This window comes from Canis aureus, chromosome 26 (assembly GCF_053574225.1).
Source record: "Canis aureus isolate CA01 chromosome 26, VMU_Caureus_v.1.0, whole genome shotgun sequence".
NCBI classification, from domain to species: domain Eukaryota; kingdom Metazoa; phylum Chordata; class Mammalia; order Carnivora; family Canidae; genus Canis; species Canis aureus.
Window position 1 is genome coordinate 30,624,848 of NC_135636.1, and position 16,673 is coordinate 30,641,520.

Below are 16,673 nucleotides of genomic sequence, written 5' to 3' on the forward strand. Positions count from 1 at the left end.
AGGCGGCGGAGCTGCGAGCGGACCGGCAGCGGCAGCGGCAGCGGCGCAGCGCAGCGGCCGAGCGGGCCGGAGGCGGCCGAGGCGCCGGGCGCAGGTGAGGGCGCGGGGGTGGCGCGCGGCGGCCCGACCCCCTTTCCGGGCCGGTGCGCCCCGTCCCTCGGCGAGACCCCCGATGCGAGTCTCCTCCCGGACCGACCTCCCGAAACCGAGGGGCGGCGCTGGCGCAGAAAGCCCCCTCCCCCTGCCCGCTCTGTCTTCTGAGCCCCCGATCCGAGGGGGCGGCTCTGCGGCTGGCCAGCCCCCTTCGCTGGGCGCGATCCCCCATCTAGGTCTTCCCGGACCCCAGGCCGGGGGAGGGCGGCGTGCCCGGGCCCGAACCCCCCGTCCTGGGCCGGACCCGCATTCCACCTCTCTTTCCCGCGGACTCTCCCATGCCAACGGGCTGCCAAAGCTGGGGAGCCCCTCCTCGGGCCGACCCCCAATCCGCAGGGCCGCCAGGGGTGGAAGACCGCTCCCCTGCCCACCGGTCTTGGAGCGGGGAGAGGGAGAGCCCTGCCAGGGCCGGACATTCCTCCATTCAGCCCGGCTGCCTCCATCCCGCCTCGGTGGCCCCGAGCCTGCCCAACCAGCTCCCCCCTTCCGAGCTCTTCTCCCGGACCTGGCATCTGGGGAGGGGGCGGGGGCAACCCCACCCCCCAGCGCTGCAGGGCGCCCCCTCCCTGTTGGCGTACCCGGGAGGGGCCGGGCTGACCCTGGCACCTGGGCTGGGGGGGCGCTCACATGGCCACGGGAGGCCCCCACGTGCGGCGCCCCGCGGTGAAAGGGGTACGCGTTCAGAGCCCGTGGCAGGTGGACCTGCTGGCCGGAGAGGCCAGCTGGGTCCAGATGTGCGGGGCCTGCTGGGAGGGGACATGTGCTACCTGTACGTGTGATGACGGCCCCTTGCCTCTTTCGACCTAACCTACCGGCTCCGATCCCCCTCCATCCTTCGGCTCCCCTATGCTTTCGTCCCTCTCCCTCTCCCTTCCTCAGAGCTGCCTGTGTTGCAGAGGGGCGGGCAGCCAGAGACTGTTGATGTTGTGGGGGGAAATGAGATGGGGAAAGGGGTTATGGGTTGGCAAAGGCCAGTTATGGGGGTGGCAACAAGGGGGTGGATGGGATGTCTGGGGACGGAAGCCTCAAGCTTGGAGGGCAGTGCTAGTGGGGGGGGGGAGGGCTCCTGCACCCCCACCTGCCTGCAAGTGTAAATGACAGAGGGGGAGGGGGCTGCAGTCCCCAGCCCCAGGAAGCTGGACTGGTCTACCTCTACTCTCATTGCACCTCCACTCTCAGCCTACTCCCTGGGGTCCTGGCTGCCTCTGCCTCTCTGCCGTCACTTGTGGGAGGGGGCTGTGTTTTCTTCCAGGCTCAAGGTGGTGGAACGAGGTTGTATGGGATCATCTCAGAGAGTGGCTGTTGGAGGAACCCAGTTTCTGTCCCACTGAGGGAACTGTGGGCTGTCTGGTCCCATGGTGGCCTGAGGGGCCTGAGCCAGACTCCCATGGGCAGCAGGGCTGGGTGGGGCCGCAGAGCTGGGTGACCCATTGGTGGCTGGAGTGTTGGGAGCTACCGCCAGGCCCCGGAGCCCAGCCCAGCCAGCTGGGCTGTCAGAGGCCAGGCAGCGGCAGATGCGGAGTGCGTTCCCAGCAGCTCCTGGAGACACTGGCTGTGCACGTGGGACAGGCTTGTGTGCGTGTGCCTGTGCTGTGGCGGGGGTGCGCCAGGACTCCTGGGTCTTCCTGGAGCCCAGAGACAGAGGCTCAACTTCTGGGAGTGTGCTTGTGTGTGATGTCCACGGCACCCTTCCTTCCTTCAACCATCAGAGACTGGACTGGGCCTGTGCGGGGCGCTAGGGATACGTGATGAGCTGGTGTGGTCCCCACCCTCTGGGGGGCAGGGGATAGGTAGGCAGTCTGTCCCAGGTGCTGTGGGTGGAGTGCAAGGTCCGGACTGGAGAGAAAGTATGGGGTAGAGCAGGCTTAATGGCTGAGGTTTGTGGGACCCAGGGCAGCATCCGGCTGGTAGCAGCCTTGAGATGCAGCCGCAGGTTTGAGGGTGTGCCCTGGGTGCAAGGCTGCCTGGCAGCTGAATTGCTGTTTTTGAAAAGAGGCTGAACAGCACTGGGAACTAAGGATAGATTGTGTACTTTGGAGCTTTTGTAAGACTCGGTGATGAATTGGACGTACCAGGGGCACCCACTGGCATCTCGTTAAGTTCTCGTGCAGTTGATGGGCCACCGGCTTCTTAAATGCCAGTGTTTCTACGTGATGGGGAGGCTCTGTGGAATTCTCCTGGGTGCTCTGTGGGACAGGAGCAATTGGTCTCTATTTTCCCATATATCTGTGATTAATTGATAGATCCACTCATTCCAAAAAGCGTTAAAAAGTAGCATTATCTGACTACAGTGCATTTAAACACTTCCACTTAAACATTCTGAAATGCAAATTAATAAAATCTTGAATGTGGAGTTTTTTTCAAAAAGCATACCGTGGCTACTCAATAAGTGCTCACTGCTCCCAGAATGAAGCCTAGCCTCCTCCCCAGACTAGCTACCTCTCCAGCCACATCTTGCAGTCCCTCCCCTCCCTCCTTGGCTCCAGTCCCCCTGGCCTGCTTTCATTTCCTGGAACAGGACACGTTGCCTCTAGCCCCAGGGTCTTTGCACACGCTGGTTCCTCTGCCTGAACATCCCCCCCCCACACACACACACACAATTTGCCTACTTAATTACTACTCATCATCCAGATCTCAACTTAGGTATTGCTTCAGAAGAAAACCTTCCCTGACACCCAGGCCAGATTGTCTCCCTGTCACCATGGTCCCAGCCCCCGCGGGCTTCTGTCTTCCCTATCCCCATCACTGTTCCTTATTATCGGACTTCTCTCCGTATAGCCAGTGCGGAGGGTAGCAGGGCCATGCCTGCCTCCTCATGCCATCCCACTGGTGCTGAGAACAGGTCTTGGCTCATCCTGGGCCCTCCGTCCATTTCTTTGGCTGAATAAATGGATGGACGTGCGTCGTTTGGGCCACTCTAAGTCAAGGGCTGGGTAGTAGGATGTGGTGAGAGCCTTGGCCAGCCCCAGTTGTCAACACGACCATTCATATGAGTTCCTGCCTCCAGCTGGGCCTGCAAACTCCAAAGCATTTGGCCAGGCTCTGTAGGGTTATAGGCCTATGGCCTCTAAAATCCCAGTGTTGTCTCTGGGACCCCAGAGACTCTACCAGAGAGTGAGGAACATGCTTGGGCAGGAGCCTGTGTCTTTGGAGGCATCTGGTCTGGCATTTATTTCTGCCAGTTCATTACACACATCATCACCTGCTTACTTTCATTCAGTAGGTCACCAGTCTGTCCACTAGCTTGTCCACCATTACCTAATGCTCCATTCTGTCTTCGGGCCACCAGGACTTCCCGAGACCTGCTCAGTGGCCCCACACGCACAGAGACAGAGTCAATCCCACGGGTCCCTGCTCTGTGAACTGTAATCATCCTGTCAGGCCTCTCCTGGTGGTGGAGGCTGGTGCTGTCCAGTGCTGGGAAGGGGCCATGAGTTGGGGCCTGTGGGAGGTGCTTCCTGAGGACATGCACTAGATCTGGAGTGGATTTTGGAGGATTAGAAGGATTTGGGTAGATGGAGAATGGCGGGAAGGGCACTGTCGGCTGAGAGAACTATATTAACAAGGCTGGGAGGCAGCCACGTGCCGGGTGGGCCAGGGGATGGGGGCAGTCACAGCAGGCTGGTCCTGGAGGTGGGTGATGTGCCAGCATGGTGAGTGTCTGGTCAGTGCCTGGAGCCCTGTTGCTGCCTTGCTGTGTGCCCTTGGATGCGACATGTCCCCTCTCTCGGCTCCCTTGGTAGAGTGCAAGCTTGGACCTTGTGACCTCAGAGAACTTCCACCCTCCCGGTGTGGACTCTGTGATCTTGACAGCCCAGGAAGGGCTTCTCAAGGCCCTACCTCTTCTTTGGGCCATGTGGAGAGCTGGGATGGGGCTTGGTGTGCTCTAGTGGCTTTGGAAGGCAATGCGTGTTAGCCCTTTGGAGGGCAGTGTGTGTTAGCCCTTGGAGCCAGGGCCAACAGGGGGCTGAGGAGGCTCAACAGTTTCTTGTAACAGTCAATCCTGTCAGCTAAGGGAACGCAGGGATTGGCTCTGTTGGGAGGGGCAACCCGTCATGCAAACTCTCACTGCACCCTTTTTGGGAAAGGCCGTCACTGGTGAGAGGCTTCCTGTGTGTCGGACCGAAGACAAGCCCACCCTTGACTTCATCAGACTCTTGTGGGGGGCCCTCTGAGATTCACTTGACCTGTTTTTCTTTTGTTGTGGCCCATAGTGGGGGGACATCCCGCCCACAGTCTCTGCCCCTGGGCAGGATGGAGGCCTTCAGAGCAAGTACCGCGCTCAATTTGCAAGAGACATATATGTCCGCGTCTTCCCACCACTCGCAGAGATAGGAATGAAAAGGGATATCGTCTCCATTTAACAGATGAGGAAACTGAGGCTCGGGGAGGTTGGGTGGCTTTCCAAGGTCACTCAGAGGGTGGCTGGAGGCAAGCCCACAGCCCAGGAGCCCTGGGGGGTGCCAGCATACAGGAGCCTGTTGCTAGCTGATGGCACATCATTTCCTGAGCCGAGGAGTGGGGCTCTGGATCCCTCTGTGCTGGGTTTCGCAATGCCGCCTCCTCCCCGCCAAGCTGTCTGACGTGGCCTTTTCAAAAACCCAAAATGAATGGAAGCAAATTTTGTTTGGAGAATTTTGCTACACCCTTCACCAGGGCTGGTTGCAAAACCAGGCTTGGGGATCCCTGCTGCTGTTCGTGATGATCCTGATCATGGCAACGGTGTCGGTGGCTAACACCTACTCACTGTACAAAGCACTGGTGACCGACTCCCAGGAGCCAAGTGTGGTGTCGGGCCCTCTGTTTAGTGAGCACAAGCTCTAAGCACCCAAATTCAGCCCCTCCTTTAGTACCATCACACCCTATCATCATCCCCATTTTACAGATGAGAAGATAGGCAGAGAGAGCTGTAGTTGCCCCACCAGGCCCCATAGATGACCAAGTGGCCGTGCCAGGATTTGAATCCAAGCCAGTTAGAGTATAGAATCTGGTCTTCACCCACATTCTGGAGATGTGTTCACCAGCAGTGATGTGTGTGTGTGTGTGTGTGTGTGTGTGTGTGTGTGCAGAGGTGGGCATTGGGCCATGGGAATTGAATGTGGCAGACCTGGTCCCTGGCTTGTGGGAACCTGGCCACTCTCTGGAGGCAGAGCTTGGCCTGAGCTGAGAGCAGGCTCAGGAGCGCCTTTGGATGTCAGCAGTGACTCCTGGGCCCCACCAGAGGCCTGCTGGGTCTCATGGCTGTTAACAAGAGGAGAGCCATGGCCCTTCCCCACCCCTTTGCTCTTCACTGACACCATTCTGGGAGATGGCCCATCTGTCAGGCTCCAGGGGCAATGGGAGGGGGCATAGGTGCTGAGGAGGGACCAGGGTGCAGCACAACAGAGGGAGAACAAGAGGCTGGAGTCCAGGGATCCCTCGATGAAGGGGCAGATCCCTCATGTACAGCAGCCCCTGGGGCCTGGCAGGGGGACACAGACGTTTCCAAGAAGGCAGCAAAGCAAACAAAGCATTTGTATCTCTTCCTTCAGCGTAAGAAGGCCTGTATGGGTGATCTGTCGTCTCGTAGAGTCTCCTTCAGAAATGGCTGAAGCCACATTTGGTCCATGAGGCGGTCATCTTTAGAAAGCACGTGATGTGGGCAGGTTCTGCCTTTGATAGAGCAGAAATGGGGCAGGCATCCTGGCATATAAATGGAATATAGGACCACTTATTGAGCACCTGCTGTGTACCTTCACACCGTGCTGGGCCCCACTGCAGGGGCTCGGAACCACACCCTGATGAAGTGTTTGTAATTGCACAGGAGGGAGTCTCTGTGCCCCTAGAGACAGGGCTGGGGAGTGAAAACTAGGCCTCTGGGTTCATATATTTTTCTTTCTGCAGTGACAGATGAGCCTGCGGTGACAGGGGTGGGTCCAGAAAGCTTTTGCTTTGCAGCTACCGGGAGATGGGGGTTTGGAATGGCTGGTGAGCTGGTTTGCTGCTGTGTGTCCCCAGTGGAGGCCTAGTGCCTCTCTGGGCCTCACGGTCTCCATCTATTTGTGGAAGTGCTGGGGGTCAGGTCTCCGTGGCTCGCCTAGCTCAGCTTTCTGAGAGAACCGAGCTGAGATTTCCCCTGAAACTTGTCAGGGAGCCTTCAGTATCCTGACCCCTGACCCCCTGCCTGGCTCCCCACCTCTCACTGTCCCCCAAGCCCAAGCCAGAGGGAGGGAGCCTTTCCTTCCACCCACTGCGGGCTGACTGCGCGCTGTGACGCAGCAACCATGGGCTCTGGAGCGCAGCTTGGAAACGGGGATCCGGGTTTGCTAAAGACAGGGGAAAAAAGGCTCTTCCCACCACCCCCAGCTGCCTGCCTGCCTCCCTCCCTCCCCCGGCTGCCTGCCGCCAAGCCCTGGCACCTCCTCGGCTCTGACAGATCCACTTGTAGGGTGGGAGGCTCAGCTGCAGAGGGCCCCGGTTCAAGTCTCAGTGCACCGGGGCCTTGCTGTGTGACCGTGGCATGTTTGCCTGCCTTTTCTGGGCAGTGTGCACGGTGAAGGCTGGGCTTTGGGATTCTGAGGCTGACTGGGCAGCTTGCAGTGATGGCTCTGAGGGGTTCCCTGTAACTCGGGAGGAGCTGCTGAGGGAGCAGGGCCCCCCACCACCTGTGTTCTCCGCGTGTGCCCCCTACAGTGGAGGGAGCCAGGTGCTGTGATCCTCTCCATCTTACATCTAAGGAAACTGAGACCACCTGGCAGGTGGATGGTAGAGCCAGGATTTACACCAGGTCTGTGTGACTCAGGCATCCAGGCCAGAAGGCAGACCCCAGGCAGGAGGCCAGCTGGGTTACTGTGAGCCCCCTGTTGCCTTCTCTGTCTCTGTTTCTGCACCAGCGCTCTAGGAGTGGGGTGAGATGGAGGTGGAGGCTGCCCCAGCTCATCTCTGGGTGCCCACCTGGCACTGCTGGGAACTATGAGCTTTCTCGTCGACCTCCAGCTCCCACCCTTGAAGTCAAGGTGTGATGACAGGCGAGGAAGTGTCGGCATCTCGCACCTTTCCTCTGGGGGAACCTGCCACCTTTGGGGTGTGAGAGATTCCTGGAGGAGTGGGCATATGCGAGGCCTTCCAGGGACAGCGTGGGTGGGGACAGAGCAGGTTGGCTCTGGGCATCTTGGGGGTCTTGGCTACCCGCTGGGCCAGGCCCACCTTTGCCCGTCTGTGGATCTGACCCTCGTGTATCTGGTTCAGCAGAGGACTCTGGGGGAGTGTGGGTGTGGACAGGGAGGTAGGGCCACCCCCCAGCCACTTCACTTCCCCTCATGCACGTGTGTGGGGTGTGTGTGTATGTGGAGTATGTGTATGTTTTATGTGGTACGTGTGTATGGGGAGTGTGTGAGAGACGTGTGTGGGAGTGTACATATGCGTGCGTGTGAGTGACGTTGCCTTCACTCAAGCCAGGCCTTTTGTGTATTGTCAGATCCTCTTGACACCAGGAGACAGATATTCCCATCCCTCTAGACTTCCTTCCTTTCCTCCCATTCGCCTCCGTATTCATTCAGCAAATGCACGTGAGGTGGCTGCTCTGTGCCCACAGCAGGTGTCGGGCCTGTATCAGTGAACGGAGCGCCTGGCCCCTGCCCAGTGGAGCCCACAATCCCCTCAGGAGCCCGACCTTTCAGATGAATGTCAAGTCATGTCAGTGATGGGCGCTGTGACCAGAGAAGTACAAGGAGACCTAGTGTGGCAGGGCAGGGAGGGCCGCCCCAAGGAGGCCACCCTGGACCTGATCCCTGAGAGCGAGAAGGAGCTAAGTGAGACAGGCCCTGAGCTGGGCAGCAGGGGCAGTGGAAGGCTCAGAAGCCTGGATTGCAGGGGGCCCTGTGGGAGGTGAAACCGAGGTCTCAGGGGATACGGGTGGACTGTTGACACAGGACAAAGCTGAGCCTCAGACAGGTGAGGCAGCCTGCCCAGGTGGGGCTGGAACCTCGGCCAGAGGTGAGCTAGATCCCCAAGCTTCCTGGAGCGTCTGTCCTGGTTGTAGTTAGCAGAACCCTTGACTCTCATTGAGTCCCACTTGGGACCTTCTGAGCAACTTGCCTGGGGTCCCACAGCGAGTTAGCAGGGAGTGAGGCCTCTCCTCTCAGCACCACCACCCTGCATGGAGGCTTCCCACCGGAAGAAACTGAGGAGCCACAGAAGGTTCTGGAGCAGGGCAGACCCACAGTGCTCTCCTGGCCGGCCCCACCCCAGGCCTTCCCAGCACTGGCATGGAGTGTTGGCCATCTGCCTGTCCACTGAGGCCAGAGCCAGCTGACCTCTGCTGACCCCATGTATCACCACCCTCTCCTGATGCTGGATGGGGCAGGGGTACAGGCAGTGGGCAGCAGTGGGCAAGGGGCCCTGTGGCCAGCAGCCCCGAGACTTCCGGGAACCACTTGCCAGGCTGGGTTTGATAAATGACACGGCCTTTTCTGGAGGCTGGCGGGGAGGCAGCCTCACACCTGGAGCCCTTGGGGTGGGTCCAGGGGTTCAGCTATAGAGCAGAAGTTGGGCTCCTTCACTGCCTCATGTCCCCTTCTCAAGCATTTTTTGGTTCTAGCCTTCATGGCCTGTGGCCAAGATGACTGTCACAGCCCCCTCCCAGGGGGCTGCCCATATACTGTCTACAGGCAAACAAACTGATTGATCCAGAAACCATACCCAGCCCCTTATACCTCATCATGGCACAGAGCCCTGAGCAGCCAAGGCCTCTGTCACCTGCCTCTGGGCACTCCTGGGGTCCCCTCCGCCCCCAGTGTGCTCTCACTTACAGCTCAGCTGAATGAATTGGGATTCACAGAACATGCCCGTGTCCTCTGGCCCCCAGCCTTTGCATTCGCTGTTCCCTCTGCCCAGAATACCCTTCCCCAGAGTCCTTGCTCAGTAACTCCTCTGTGTTATTTACCACTCAGCTTAGGCCTTGCCCTTCCAGGAGACTTTCTCTCTCATCCACTGAGTCACTCCCATCTGGATTCCAGAGGCCTATGCACTGTGAGGTCCAACGTGTCTGCCTCCCGTACCCCTCCAGGCAGGGGCCAGGCTGATGCCTCTTGGCGCCTCGCACCCCCAGCAGTGCCCAGCCTGGGGCCCAGCACACAGTGGGTGCACGGCTCATGAGCGTCAGCCAAGCACTGTGGCCAGAGTACAGCCCATGCCCCCTCGAGCTCCTCTCCCCTACAGGGGTCGGGTCGCGTGGCAAATGCCTCAGACAAGAGTGCAGCCCACTTTCCTCTTGCCGCAGACTAAGAGTAGGAGCAGTGGCTGCATGAGCCCCTCTGGGGCGATGTGGGGGTGCCTGGGGCTGGGCAAGCGGGAAGTTGGCTGATCGGTTGCCTTGTTTTAGCTTATGGACCTACCAGGGAGAAGCATTTTTTTTTTTTTTTTATGCCAACATTGGGAGAAGCATGACTGCTCAAAAGGAATACATTTCTTGTTCCTTAAGCCCTGAAATGTTGGGGTCTACCGTCAATGCAGTCTAGTCCACACTAACTATTATAAGGATCTACTATGTGCCAGACATTATTCTAGGCAGCGGGGATGATAATATTCCGCTGCAGAGGCTGTTGTGCGAAGTTAGTGAAATCCGATGTGGCAGCCTTGGCTCTGTGCTGGCACACAGTAGGCTCCGTGGGTTAGCTGAGCTGTTTCAGATCTGTTCTCATGTCTGTAAACACTCACAAGAAGCCGCCACACAGAGAAGGCTGAGATTGGGAAGGAGACATCGCTGGACAGACCGGGGGCCACTAGAGCGGAGTCCCCACATGCCCAGCCCGGAAGCAGGCTAAACCACACCCACTGGAAGCCACTTCTGACCCGTCTTGCCTCACTTTCACCCCATCCCAGGGCCCACCATCTGCATTAGTTCTCTCTCGCTGCGTAACAAATTACCCCAAAAGTTAGTGGCTTAAGACGATCGTAAACCCTTCCTACTTCTCTCTCTTTCACACATACGTGCAGGAGCCACTTTGAGGGAATCTGGTATAGACTCATCATCCATATGTTGGACAGGAGTGATGCCGACTGTTTTAAGTAAGGCCTGGGCCAGATCTCGAATTGTTTGTCTCTCTAATACACCTAGGGAGTCTGGGTGGGAGGAGTCACTGTCCCCTACATGTGGGGAAATAAGTCACAGAGAGGGAGAGGAACACTCCTAAGGTCCAGCAGGCAGCTGGCAGAGCAGGGATCTGAACCAGACCGGCCATCCTCATGGCCTACGCTCTTAACCACTATGTCATACCCAGTGTAAGTGTGAATGGGGTGGGGAGGGAGACTCTGGGAGGACCTTAGTGATCATTTAAAACTGAGGTGTTAATAGTAAGTATTTATGTCCAGCTGTTTTAATGAGCAGGTTTCTTTTTTTTCTGGTTTTATTTTAATTGAAAGAACAAAATTGAATGGAAAGGTGGCAACTGCCTCAGCCCTGATGATTCTAAGAAGGCTTTTGGAGCTATAGGGCCACCACCCTGGAGTAGCCATCAGCAGGCTTGTCCACCCACAGGAGGAAGTGAGCCAACTCCAAGGGTGTGACCTGAGTTGGGTCCTGGCTCAGCTTACCAGCTGTGTGACCTTCAGCAAATCACAGAAATCTTTTTGAGCCTCAGTTTCTCCATCTGTTCCTCATGGAATAATGGTGTCATTGCCTATCTGGAGGCTTGGTATCAGAGTGAAGTGAGTTCTGTGTGTTAAAGTCTCTAGGACAGGGCCCAGCACGTAATAGGTACTCAAGAAAAAGCAGCTCATGTTGTTATGCTCTCTTATGACCTTCTCCCCAGCCACGTGCACACACACACTGCACACGCTGGCACTCCCTCCCCACACGAGTCCAGATCAGCTCATCAGTCAGCCTGGGCCTCCCAGTGAGACCAGCACACAGAGGGAAGTATGCTGGTCTACATTTTACAGATGGGGAAGTTGAGGCCCAGAGATGACTTGCCCGAGGACCTCCATGGTGGAGATAGGACTTAATCAGAGGCGTGGACTCAGAATATTGTGCTCTTTCTGCTGTCCCACTCTGAACAGTCCTGAGGAGAACCTCAGGAAGCTGAAGAGAATTCCAGGAACTCTCAGGGTGCCTAGGAGGCAGAAGCCCTGGATCCTCCTCCCCTCACTGCCCCCAGACCCCTGTGTGACACTCTCTGTGCCTTTGTTGCAACAAGGTAGTAGGGAGAGCCTGGACTCTGGACAGCCAGGGACCAAGGCCCCCTCCCCCAGGCTCACTTCTGTGCCCCCTACCCTAGGTTCACTTCTGTGTCCCCCTCCCCCAGACCTACCTCTGGATTCCACTCTCCCAGGCTCACTTCTGTGTCCCCCTCCCCCAGGCCCGTGCCTCTGTGTCCCCTCCCTCCTCTGCTGTCCTGATTTGTGCTTGGCCCATATTTAAAGCAGCAGCTTTTAGGTGGGAGGTCAGGCAATGGGAATCCTGCTTGGAGAGGCTCCTCCCAGGCCCACGCCTTACCCTGGGGCCCAGAGTGGACTCTCTCTGTCAGGGTAGGTGGCTGTGGGCCTGTGGGCAAGTGTTCTATATCGATTCTTTCAGCTCCAGGGGATCCACCATGCCCCCTACTCCCCGATTGTGAGTCTTTCACCGGGGAGCAGATATATTTAGACAAAATGCTCCATTCTGTGCAGATTCCACATCCACTGTGCTTGTTGGGACTGCGAAAGGCAGGGCCTAGGAGCAGCCACACCTGTTACCTGGCCGCTGGGCTGCTTGGAGCTCTGGGGCCTCAGGCTGTCCAGACCAGGACTCTTCTCTACCAGCTGTGGATGGGTCTTCCTCTCCACCTCCCTGTCCCCCAGAGCCACGTCTCTCTGACCCTTGGCTTCCAAGATCCAACAAGACTCAGTCATTTGCTCCTCCTCCTGCTCCCCTGCCTCCCACTTCCTGAGCCTCTCCATCCTCACTGTCTCTCCCAGCAAGCAGAGCGCCTTCTTGTGTAGTCAGTAGGCAACGTGGATTTGTGTCCACTGTGGGGACAGGCCCTTTCTGGATGCCGGGACGTAGAGATGATGGATGAGGCCCTCACAGTGGCCACACCCCAGTCTGGAGGCAGATCACAGGCCACTAAAACAACATCCTGAGTTTGGCTGGATACCTGTTGCAGCAGCAGGAAACCCTTGGACAGGGAACACTAGAGTTGCGGCAGTGGTCGGGGAGGGTTCCCTGGAGGACCGCTGGTCCCAGCTGAGACCTCCAGGTTCCAAGGGAGCAAGCCAACAGCTGAAGACAGGGCAGGTGTTCTTGGCAGAGGGAACAGCACGTGCAAGGCCAGGAGACGGGCGAGAATCTGACTGCACTGGAGAGCAGGAAGGCAGACAGGAGCTCGGTCCTGCTGAGCCTCAACAGCCAGTCTGAGGGTCTCACCCCTTTTTCCCCCTGGCCCAAGCCCTGGAAAGCTGTGGGACAGTTTTCAGCAGGGCAGTGGCGGATCCGGTGTGAGCAGGGCAGGGCGGCTGGTCAGTGGTTCCCCCTGCTGCCCACCAGGCTGGCTCTGGCTCCCACGGCAGATGCTCTGTGCCCGGCTGGGTGGGAATCAGAAATAGCTCACACGTGCTCAGCACTTGGTGAGGCAGCTCCCCCCATCTCCGCGCATTTCATCTGCACCCGAGTCAAGGACAGCTCAGTGCTTGCAAGCTGGGTGACCTTCTCCCTCCGTTTATTAATACACCACCCACTTGGGGCTGCAGGCAGAGCTGGGAAAGTGTGTGCAGGGGTGGGGGTGGGGGGATAGGGTGGCAGCAGGGGTGTCCTAGAGAGGGGAAGTGCCTAGGGGCTGGAAAATGATACCTACCCAGAAGAACACTGTCCAGCCAGATAAACCTCAAAGTACAAAAATGAGTATAAAATTCCCTGGAATCCACCTCCCTGTGGTGACCATCATTAACATTTTGATATCAGCTTTCCAGATAATCTCTCCAAGTTGATCTTCCCTGGCAGATGGATTCATTCATTCATTCATTCATTCATTTATTCATTTATCAGATATTTAAGTGCTCACTCCATGCCAGGCCCTGTAGTGGTCAGGGGGGCATGGCTCTGAGTGAAAGGGATGTTTCCTCACTCTTAGGGAGCTCAAAAAATCAGGTAAAAAAAGGATGAGGTCCACAGAGGGGGGTCATTGGAACTATGAGATTTCAGCCCAGCTGGGTTTTTGGGAGGGCTTCCTGGAGGAGGTGACGCTTGGGCTGAGGCCCAAGATGTGAGGAAGTCCCCCCAGCAAAGAAGAGCTGAGGAAGATCATGCCTGCCAGAGAGAATGGCAGATGTGCAAACCCTGTGGTGTGAAGGCAGTGGTGTTTTCATCGAAGGGAAAGGAAGATGGGGAGCCAAGTGCTGGAGCAACAGAGGACAAGGTGAAGCACGAGGGGGTGGCAGGGACCAGACTATGCAGGGCGTGGGGATTTCCATAAGAGCATGGGCTCTGGTGCTGTTAGACTCATGTTCAAATCCAACTCTACCACTTAGCAGGTTGACTTCAAGCAAAATGCCTAATGCCTGTGCCTCAGTCTTCTTGACTGTAAAGTGGGGCCAGTAATAGTTCCTGCCTTAAGAACCATTGTAAGGATGAAATGATGTAATGAAATTCTTAGGACAGCACTTTGCATACTGAAATTGCTCATTAATGGTAGCTCATATAATGTTGAAGTCATCTGTAGGTGAAGTGCGTGTGTGTAGATGATTTGCATAAATAGGGTCATGTTAGTCCTGTTTGTAGCTACTTTTCCCTTTGATGCTAGCCATCTTTTTGAGTCAGTGGCTACAGAGTATTATTATATTTAAAATGTTTGTTTTGAGGTGTAACATGCGTTGTAGAGTGCACTAATCTTATGTGTATAGTATAGGTTAACTCATGTCTATATGTGTCATCTATATTACGTTACATGTATCATATGACATGTATATCATATATATGATATATGTCTCTAACCAACTAGTAACCACCACTCAGATCAAGATATAGGATATTTCCAGCTCCCCCAGAAGGCTGTTGTGCTTTTTCCAGTTAATTCCCCACCCCTCTCCCCTAATGTTTACCATAATTCTGACTTCCAGAACCATAGCTTAGTTTTGACTGTTCTAGACCTTCATATAAAGGGGATCACGCAGGATGTCCCTTTTGTATCTGGCTTCTTTTGCTCATCATTTTGCCTGGGAGACTCTTCCATGCCCTGTGGGTTGGTAGTTCATTCTTTTATATCCTTGCCTCGTGTTCCACTGAGTGAATATTTCATACTTTGTCCATCCTATTGTTGATAGACATTTAGATTATTTATAGTTTTTGACTATATGGAATGTGCGGCTTCGGATTTTTTTATACATATATTTTGGGAGAACTTCTAATTCTGTTGGGTGTATAGCCAGAAGTGGTTTCTGGGTCATAGAAGATGGAAATGTTCAGCTTTAGTAGATACTGCCAGTCTTCCAAAGTGGCTGAACCGATTTTCCACCAGCAGAGTGTGAGAGTTCCAGTTGCTCCGCATCCCCACCAACACGCTGGCTAAAAGATAATTAGATAATTTCTAATAGCTATAGGGAACTCTGCTATGAAGTTGGACCACCTTGAACCAGCTCCCAAGTGATGGACATTTAGGTTGTTGCCAACATTCACATGTTTTTTTAAAAATTAAAAAACAAAGATAAATCAGTAAATATTTAAAAATAAATAATGGGAACAACCAAGATGTCCTTCAATAAGTGAATGCATAAATAAATTGTGGTACATCCATTTAATGGAATATTATTCAGTGATTAAAAGAAATGAGCTATCAAGACACAAAAAGACAAGGAAGAGCTTTAAGTGCAATTACTAAGCAAAAGAAGCCTGTCTGAAAAGATTACATACTGTCTGATTCTGGCTATATGACATTCTGAAAAAGGTAAAACTGTAGAGACAGTAAAAAGATCAGTGGTTGCCAGGAATTTGGGGGAAGGGAGGGAGGGATAAATAGGTGGACCATGAGGATTTTAGGGCAGAGAAACTCTTCTGTATGATACTGAAATGGTGGATACATGACATTATACATTTGTCTAAAACCCATAGATCTTTATAATACAGAGTGAATCCTAACGTAAATTATGGCCTTGAGTTAATAATAATATATCAATATTGTTTCATCAGTTGTAATAAATGTACCACGCTAATGTGAGATGTCCACAGCAGATGACTGGCAGTTAAGGAGAGGGATATATGGGAATCCTGTATGAATTTGAACTTTCTGCTCAAGTTTTCTGTAAACTAAAATTACTCTGAAAAATAAAATCCATTAATTTAAAAATAAATACAATTAAAATGTAAAAATGTTAAAAAGGAAAAAGACAAAACCGAAAATCACTAGAGGTGTCCACTGTAGTGTTAGAGACACATCCTCTTGGTTGTTCTCTCTGGGGATATTTTTCTTTTTCTTGGCAGGGGTGATACTCCAGAATACTTTTGTGTTTCACTTCTGTTCTATCCCTCCCTGCTCATTCTCATGGTGGAAGCACATCCTCATATTACTTTAAACTTTTCCTAAATATCATGTTTAGTGGCTCCCTAAAGCAGGAGGAGATTTATATTCTGATGATGGAACAGGAGCCATTGTTTGGTGAAGAAAGAAAAGAGATTGATGAAGTGATGGAATTGTGGGATCTTAGATTACTGGTGTTACATTTAGGAGAAATGATTTAGAATTATAGCATCTGACTTGGTACTAGTGCATCTCAGAGTCTCAGTGCAGTTATCTCTAAATGACAGAATGAGGTGTGTTTACATTATAGAAATAAATGATTATGGATCTTTGAACAGATGAAACTTAACATTTCAAAACTCAAAGAGTTTTAGAACCTCTAAATTGAAAAAAACCCATTCAAGGTGTTCTAGTTTAATCTCTCCCCCCCACCCCCAGTGTAACTTTGATTTATTTTCCTTTTCTAAAAACAACTTTTATTGAAGTATAATTGGCATACAATAAATCACATGTATCTAAAGTGTTCAAACTGGTAGGTTTTGACAAATGTATACACACTTGCAAAACCACCACCTCAATCAAGATAATGAACATATCCATCACTCCCAAAAATTTCCTCGTGGCCCTTAGTAATCCTACCTCTTGCTTCCTTTCCCACCCTGCCTCTCCTACTCTCTACTCTTGCCCCTCCCCCCAGGCAAACATTCTTTTGTGTTTCCTAGAATTCTATATCAATGGAATCATACATACTCTTTTCGTTTGGCTTCTTTCACTCAACATAATGGTTTGGAGATATGTCCATGTTGTAACACATATCCATACTTCATTCTTTTTTTTCTTTCTTTTTTTAATTGCTGAGTAGTATTACATTGGGTGGATATGCCACAGTTTACTTATCCATTTACTTATTGATAGACATTGAGTTTGTTTCCAGTTTGGGAATATTACAAATAAAACTTCTATGAATATGTTTTTATAAGTCTTTATATGAACATATGTTTTCATTTTGTCTTGGGTAAATACCTAGAAGAGTTATGACTGGGCAATATGGCAGGT

The 16,673-nt window shown here is 53.7% G+C and overlaps 1 protein-coding gene across 1 annotated transcript in view; it reads left to right on the forward strand.

Moving 5' to 3' along the window:
• Positions 1-16,673, forward strand: part of DLGAP4 (DLG associated protein 4) — a 195,439-nt gene continuing 178,766 nt past the window's right edge. Inside the window, exon 1 of the mRNA XM_077873009.1 lies at positions 1-94. The gene's annotated coding sequence lies outside the window, so the exon portion shown is untranslated. The remainder of the gene's footprint in view (positions 95-16,673) is intronic.